This window comes from Scylla paramamosain, chromosome 5 (genome assembly GCF_035594125.1).
Source record: "Scylla paramamosain isolate STU-SP2022 chromosome 5, ASM3559412v1, whole genome shotgun sequence".
In the NCBI taxonomy this organism is placed as follows: Eukaryota; Metazoa; Arthropoda; class Malacostraca; order Decapoda; family Portunidae; genus Scylla; species Scylla paramamosain.
The window spans coordinates 12,269,780-12,278,746 of record NC_087155.1 but is presented as its reverse complement, the minus strand read 5'-3'; the positions used below and the strand labels follow the sequence as shown (position 1 = coordinate 12,278,746).

Genomic DNA, 8,967 nt, shown 5'->3' with positions numbered 1-8,967 from the left:
AATTTCTCCCATTGTTTTGCCTTGGCTGCGAAGAGGCAACTTTTGTCTGTTTTTATCTGGCGTATTTATTCACCTTGCATATGCAGTGAGTGTAGCATAATGGGAGAGTGGAATGGGAAGAGTGTCTTCTGCTTAAGGGTTCGGGCCACACACACACATACACACATACACATACACGCACACGGCTTATAACAGTCATGGCACGGAGATGTAAGTAAAAATAGAAGCCATGGAAATATGCACAACTCTCTCTCTCTCTCTCTCTCTCTCTCTCTCTCTCTCTCTCTCTCTCTCTCTCTCTCTCTCTCTCTAGGTATGTATGTATCTAATAAGTATGTTTTTGACTGACTGACTGATTCTCACACACAAATGAACATTATATGAAGACTATGAAGAGAGTACAAGGAGGAGGAATGCCGATGGGGACAATGGTGGTGGTGCTGGATAGAGGATGTACCAACACCTAATATGACATTTATTTATTTATTTATTTTTCATTTCCTGAATATATGATAACTAGATAAGATACTCAACAAGGTAAAAGGTGTACCCAACCACCCACATGCACCCACCCATCCAACCACCCTAACACACACACACACACACACACACACACACACACACTGAACAACCAAAAACACTAACAATTAATTTGCTCGTAACTTTTTTGTGTGTGTATGTGTGTGTGTGTGTGTGTGTGTGTGTGTGTGTGTGTGTGTGTGTGTGTGTGTGTGTGTGTGTGTGTGTGTGTTGTGGAAAAGGGGGAACTAATGTAATACCTTGGAACACGTGACAACGTAAAAACGCAGCAGTTGAAACATTGCTAACGCCCTGAAAACACTAGCGAAACTGAAAGTATTTTCGTGTTTTGTTGCTGCGATATGAAAAAAAGCTACACACACACACACACACACACACACACACACACACACACACACACACACACACACACACGGCATCACAGTATTGTGCGCCTCATAAATCAGATGTATTCATCATGAAGTACATTTGATTTATTATGCTCAAGTAAAGTAGGGATAACATCCATTAGCAACATTCAACTAACATAACCACATTTATTTGTGCTACTTCTACTACTACTACTACTACTACTACTACTACTACTACTACTACTACTACTACTACTACCATTACTACTACTACTACTATTACTACTACTACTACTACTACTACTACTACTACTACTGCTGCTGCTGCTGCTGCTGCTGCTGCTATTACTACGTATGCAACACCATTACATACTTTAACGGTATCATTGCTAAAATTACAGGTTGTATGCACTGATACAATATTACAATTCCCTTTATCATCATTATTAGGTGTTACCTAAGCTGCGACTAGTAGTGCTAGTTCTGTTACTAAGAATACTAATTCTACTGCTATTTAGTAGTCTACTAGTTGTACTATTGATACCGAGACGAAACTGGTAAGAGCTGTAAGTACTTGCAGGCTACAAGAGGCAAGGATATGATGGGACCGCCTATCAGTCTTGTCCTGAACTCCAATCACGATGTCATTCACATCACCAGCCTTTGTCCCGAGCTCACCAGTGATTGCACTTTATAATGTCTACAAAAAATTATTTCGCCCCCGGGTGGGCTCGAACCACCAACCTTTCGGTTAACAGCCGAACGCGCTAACCGATTGTGCCACGGAGGCTTGGAATCATCAAGCGAGATATACAAAAATTACATTACGGAGAACTACAGTGGTTTATTATCATCACTGTTATTATTTTCATTATTATCATTACTATTATTATTATTGTTATTGCTATAGTTATTACAATTTTATTTTCATTGTTGCTATTATCATTACTACTATTATGTTATTGCTCTAGTAATTACCACTTCTATTTCTGTCATTGTTATTATCATTACCATCATTACTTTATTATTATTACTATTATCGTCAGTACTGTAAATTTTTATTACAATTAACATTACCACCACCACGACCACCACCACCACCACCACCACTACCATCGTCATCATCAAAGGACTAAACACACAATCACCATCTAAGTTATGACATCTTACATAACCAACACACCCCCGCCTAACCCTCCCCTGCAGACGTGCTCCGGGCCGCCGCCACTGTGATTATCGTCCCGGCCTGACCGAGGACGAGAGGACGGTTGGGGCTGGATGGGAAGAGGGAAATTGTGGTGCGGGAGATGGAGAGGGGAAAGGGAGGTGGGGGAAAAAAGGATGAACGGAAGGCAGAGGGGGTAGTAACTTGTTGGTTGTCGACAGTGGAAGGGTTCAAGGGGAAACAGGAAGGGAAAAAAGGAGGTGAAGGAACTCCAAAGTTGTGTGGTTGGGGAAGAGCGGGGAAGGGAAGGGAAGGGAAAGTGTGGACGAGGAAAATGAGATGAGGATGGGGGTTACTGAGTCTAAAAGCGCTGTGCGTTAAGGATAGGATACATACGATGAAGAGGGAATAAGGTTACAGATGAAAATAGTTAATTTGTGATGAGTTGTTTCACTTTTTCTTTATTACTGTGTTTTCCTTTTTTTTTTCAATCGGAGCACTGTAAGAGAACAAAGGAAAAGATGATTACTCGGACACAGCAAAGACAGAGAAAACGGAGCTAATCTTTCTTCTAGGCTAAAGAAGTACGAAACAGACCAGTACGTGCCTAAAAATCATAGATCATCACGGAAAATAAACAAATAAATAAATAACCTAGTAGTGAAATTATTGAGCTTGCAGATTGATATATTCCTTAACCAACAAATATCCAGGTACTATATATCAACTATTCTCTCTCTCTCTCTCTCTCTCTCTCTCTCTCTCTCTCTCTCTCTCTCTCTCTCTCTCTCTCTCTCTCTCTCTCTCTCTCTCTCTCCGCTTGTAAGGCTTTTCATCATCCCCTCACGTAAACGGATTGACGCGTCCACACCCGCATCGCTCAAAATTGAAATAAAATGTACAGAGTCTTAAGAGTCAAAGGTCAAGAGAGAGAGAGAGAGAGAGAGAGAGAGAGAGAGAGAGAGAGAGAGAGAGAGAGAGAGAGAGAGAGAGAAATGATGCCACGATGCAAGCACGAATGAGGTAAAGAAATACAAGCCGAAGGAAAAATAGGAACATGGGTCAAGAAAGGCACGGATTGAGGCAAAAGAGAAAGAGAGGAAGAAATAGGAAGGGAATGTGACAAAGGATAACACGGAGGGGAAGAAATGGAGGCCGTGTTAGTGGAGATTTAGGAGAAGAGAGAGGTCCAAGAAAGAGGGAAGGAGAGGGAAATGTGAAAGAACAGCGACACAAGAAACTTCAAGAAAGGGACGGGGAGAGAGAGAGAGAGAGAGAGAGAGAGAGAGAGAGAGAGAGAGAGAGAGAGAGAGAGAGAGAGAGAGAGAGAGAGACGCCAGTATATCCTTGTGGCCTGTCTTCTCTCCCTGCTTCCTTTAGTGACAGCAGACCCTTTCTCCTTTTCCTGACGCTTTCTCTGCCTCGTTCCTCTCCCCTCCTTCCTTCCTTTCCATCTGAGCAGGAAGGCTTACCCAAGGAAGGATTCGTCATATCCTGTAGAGAGAATCCTTGGTTGTTGTGATCAGCTAAAAGTCCATCACTATTCTCTCTCTCTCTCTCTCTCTCTCTCTCTCTCTCTCTCTCTCTCTCTCTCTCTCTCTCTCTCTCTCTCTCTCTCTCTCTGCAATTGGGTTTCTTATTTTTATGTGTAGCTTATTTAATCTGCTCTTTCCGGTTCTTTATACTCATCTTTTTTATTTATGATACTTTTATATGCATGCACCTTTTTATTTATTTTTTATTACAAATGTCAGCATGTGCAGAATTTCTATTTGTTTTTTTTTTTAGTATGTGTGTGTGTGTGTGTGTGTGTGTGTGTGTGTGTGTGTGTGTGTGTGTGTGTGTGTGTGTGTGTGTGTGTGTGTGTGTGTGTGTGTGTGTGTGTGTGTGTGTAGATGGGTTTATGGAAGTTGAATTGTTTTTTTATCTCCCAGTGATGGAGTTTTGATATGTAGTATGCAATTCAGTTTACGTGCAACGTCCTTCATTACATTTGCTGTTGCATCTATACGGTTTTCCAGGTGTTCGAACAGTCAAAAGACGATATATACATATATATATACATACATAATATATATATATATATATATATATATATATATATATATATATATATATATATATATATATATATATATATATATATATATATATATATATATATATATATATATATAATTTAATAATTCTAAATTTGTTTATGTTTTTGTGCTAGTCTGTGTCTATCTCTTTTTGTTCACACCAGAGGAGCCAAATTTGATAATAAAACCAACGCCACCGAACGTGGAATGGACGAGATATGTGATAATAATGAAATATATATATATATATATATATATATATATATATATATATATATATATATATATATATATATATATATATATATATATATATATATATATATATATATATATATATATATATATATATATATATATATATATATATATATATATATATATATATATATATATATATATATTTATTTATTTATTTATTTATTTATTTATCTATTTATTTAATGAATTTTTAAAATTCACCTGCAACACAAAATTATAAAGATAGTGAAATCATTCCTTTTGCAACGAATGGAAGTTGTAATGTGAGTATGAGAGTACCACCAATGCTGAATAGTGTAGGAAAGGCTAGTTATGGCAATGCGGACGTGTATCACTACATACACTTTTTTTTTTTCAGTATTGCTTCTCGCGGGTACGGTACCTAGTATTATCTAGAGGGCGTTCCTTTCCCTCGCCAGACCGTGACGCGATCGCTAGCAGTGTACGTGATCATGTTGGATTATTGTAATTACGAGTCCAGCTGCATCGCCTCCCGTGCTAACGAGCAGTGTGCAACTGGAAACGAGTTACCACTGTCTGGGGGAGTGAAGTCTTGGCTGTTTGACAGACTCGAATCCATGGAGATATATTAATCCAATCTGAAAAATCTTACGAATCCTTATTAATAAAACTGTATATTAAAATTAATGAAATGTTGATATAGTTATTGTGTTGCAAAAAACAACAAAAGAAAACTTAAGCATCTTCAAGGCAACCAACAGCAATCCTATTCCAATGGTTAGCATCAGATTAACTACAACAGAGCAAAATTCTTCTTTAATATAGAACTTTTATACAAGAAAATTCAGCAATGTATGAGATACAATATCTTGTATATTAATCGAATAAAGTAAAAAAATACTTTCAATAATTCCAATACACGCATCAAAGGCATCTACCTCAGATAAAAGAATTGCATTCTCTTTAATGACAAAAAGACAAATTCCTGTTGTAATTAATAGTGTAACTTGATCTTTATATTTCTTTTTTTATGCGAAGTGATGAAATGTGGTCGTCAAACGCTAAAGAGCAGGAGAGCACACACACACACACACACACACACACACACACACACACACACACTCAATTGCATTTATACCACATAGTATTACGTATTCTATGTAATATAATCATTCACTATTATTATTCTGGCGATCATAACAGTTTTTTTTATATTACTGTCATTACATATGAGCACTGAGGGCATCCACAGTTCCATTAGTGGCATTAGTATGCATTACTGCTTTGTTGTTACACATCTGATAATCATAATTTCAGTAATTTTTTCGAGATTCTATTTAACTTTTTACCTCTTCATATTATTAGTTCATGTGTCAAATGTAAAAATTATTGGACTGCAGTATAATTCCACTGGAAAGCTCAATGTTCTTATCTATTGCATATCTTGTTCGAATAAACTTTTGGGCTCCAACTTTCTTGCCTGAATTCAAGAGTTATTTCTTGAATTCATAAAATGTAAGATTACTTGACACTGTTAGTTAATTTATATGGATACAAATTTTTCGCATATATTTTCAATCTTATTATCATTTACTATTTTCTTTCACACATTAACTACACATTTCTCATCATTCTTAAATATCTGCACCTGAGAATCTTTATTACAGTACTTCATATATACTTGCTACTTTACAATGAGAATTAAAAGTTTTTAAGGAGCACAAAAATTTGGGGAGCGGCGCCGTTATGACAAAACAAAAAACAGGAAAAAAAGTAGCATACCCAAACGCTGCTGACCATAGAAACGGCCGAATTTTATGTTGGTCATAAAATTTAGGGCTGGCTCTGGTTGCAGATGTGAAGAAAATACAACTGTGAGAGGCTGAAAGACCCAGCGTTGTGTGTGTGTGTGTGTGTGTGTGTGTGTGTGTGTGTGTTCTTTTATGTGTGAGTGAATGTCAATATTGTTTTATTTGGAGGAACAATAAATATAATAAGATTACAATAATTGTTTAGTGATTTGGTTTGGTGCTTTGTTTAGTACAGTATACATAAATATTAAAAACAAAAAAATGTAGCATGAATAAGGAAAACAAAGGGTAAATAAAAAGGATGCATATACATACTCCTGTCTGTCGCCATGATTTCGAGACTATAAATATTCTACACCCTGGAAAACAAAGATTAATTTCATAGAATATATCACAGTAAATACTAAATTATTACACTGCCCGATGTCACACCCTTTTGTTTTCAGCAGTCCCTTAATTCATTCATCACTTGCGCTAATTCCATTTTCCACCTCTTTACTTACATTACCGCTAATCGCCCTCCGCCACCCTCCATCCCTCACTCAACTTTTACCCTTCCCTTATCACCGCAATCCATCTAATCCTCGTCTTATCATCACTTTCGCCCTTCTACTCTCTTTCTTATCTTTGAATTCGTCCCTCTAAGGTCATCAATCAGGCCACTCCTCCTCTTCCTCTTCCTCCTCCTCCTCCGTCCATTACTCACGTTCATCTGCTCCGGTATCTTGCCCTCACTGTTTCCTAAAGAGATTTGAGTCTGCCGTTTTCATTTCATCTCCGGAAAATCTTGGGCTGACACCGCGTACCAACCGGTTCAAGATGCGGACAAAGGGGGCGAAGCAATGCATCACTCCGGAGCTATTCCTGAACCACTGAACCGTACTGAGCCCCTCTGATCTATATTGAAGCACTGAATCACTCTTGGTTGCGAGAAATCATGGAGTGGCTCTCAGCTTCATCGAATACTTGGCTTTACTTCAGTTTTTGTTTCTGTCGGTGCAGTGCTGAATAGTGAAAAAGAAATTAAGCAAAACGAAGATGTATAAAGATTTACTGATGCCCTCTCCGAATGGTATATACACAAACGATTCATGCTGGATTTCTAAGCGTTATATATTCAAAAACTATCATCTGCTCTCCTTGTTAAGAAATCTTGACGATACCTTCCCCTTGAGTGTACATTATCTCTGAGTAAAGAAAATCTGTGGGCGTCTATAAACACTCAGTTATATGACCATCACTTGAGGCTCGTGTGAAGGTTATTTCCAGGGCTGTGATGCAAACACTCATCTGAAGGAGACGCAAGGAAGGGTGCGGGAGGGGTAACTGCCACATCCTCCTTGCCTCCTTTCTTTCCCTTCCAAATCCCCTTCATCTTCACGCCCTTGACCACCGAGGGATGCACAACCCCATCTCAACGCCTGCAAGCACACGTCAAGGTTTCTAACGCCTTCCACATGCACTTCTTGTTTTTATCTGGTCTCCTCCACCACCCTCTCAAGAAGCAAAATACTCTGGTCCTCGCTGCTCAATTCTCCAAAAGGCATTTATTTTAATGGGCTGATAAGATAATGTAATGGAGGCTAAGATTTGAAAATGTTGAGAGGAAAATCATAGCATTCCTTTTAAAGACTAATACCTGACAACACACTCACACACACACACACACACACACACACACACACACACACACACACACACACACACACACACACACACACACACATACACACACACGCACACGCACATGAACATTTAATAAAATGATGACATTCTTAGTCAGTTTCTAAATATTTGTTTTTTTATATTCCTTCTTTAATAATAAATGGGTATTTGTAACAACTGACGTTCTCTTGTTGAATATAGATTGTTGTGACTTTGAAACTCTTTTTTTCTCGTCACACACAAAGCAGAGACAGCCAGTTTGAATACTAATTAGATTTATATTCACAGGTATTTCCACAATTCATTCCTAACTACATTATTTCACACCGGAGTAAAAAGTTCATAAAACATTTTTTTTTTCATTCCGCTGTAGTAGACTGTCAAGGGAATAAAGGAATTATACAAGAGATTATCATGGTCTAAAAACCTCCGATACTGGCGGTACTTGAACTTTAAAAAAAAAGCATTCGTTAACTTGGTTACAAGTAATGTAATGAAAAATATTGTAGTCATTAAAGGTTCAGTAAAATTTAATACGTGGCCTCGAAAACAAGGGCGTCCTTAATTGTGGAAACGAAAAGTTTTGAATAACACATAATCGATACGAGTATAAACCACAGTACAATAATAAATGGCACTGCAATACATACATACAAGATATCCAGTCAGATAGCAATTGTAACATCTTGCGATATATAGCAAGCGCACACAATTGTAATCAGTACTGCTATCACATAAGATAAAAAAAAAATGGATAAATAAAAAAGACACATACATGGCTTAAGTACAAGAAACACTTGAACTCCTTGAATATTGTTAAATGTGGTGAAAATACAATTGTTAACCATGAACTTTCGGAAAATACATTTTCTACTAATTCATTCAATATTATTCCTGAATGGGATGGACTGACTGGCAAGATCATTTCTAATTCAGATCAACGAGTTAGTATGTGTGACTCGAAAGAGAATCTCATTCAATCACTGACATCCCACGTTAATCTCTCTCTCTCTCTCTCTCTCTCTCTCTCTCTCTCTCTCTCTCTCTCTCTCTCTCTCTCTCTCTCTCTCTCTCTCTCTCTCTCTCTCTCTCTCTCTCTCTCTCTCTCTCATGCTCTTAGTATCTGTGCCATC

General features: G+C 37.7%; 1 non-coding gene across 1 annotated transcript; it reads right to left on the bottom strand.

Annotated features, from left to right (window-relative positions):
• Positions 1-1,606: 1,606 nt before the first annotated feature.
• On the bottom strand, positions 1,607-1,680 carry Trnan-guu (transfer RNA asparagine (anticodon GUU)). The gene has a single exon. It is a non-coding gene; the product is annotated as a tRNA-Asn (tRNA).
• Between the last annotated feature and the right edge of the window lie 7,287 nt (positions 1,681-8,967).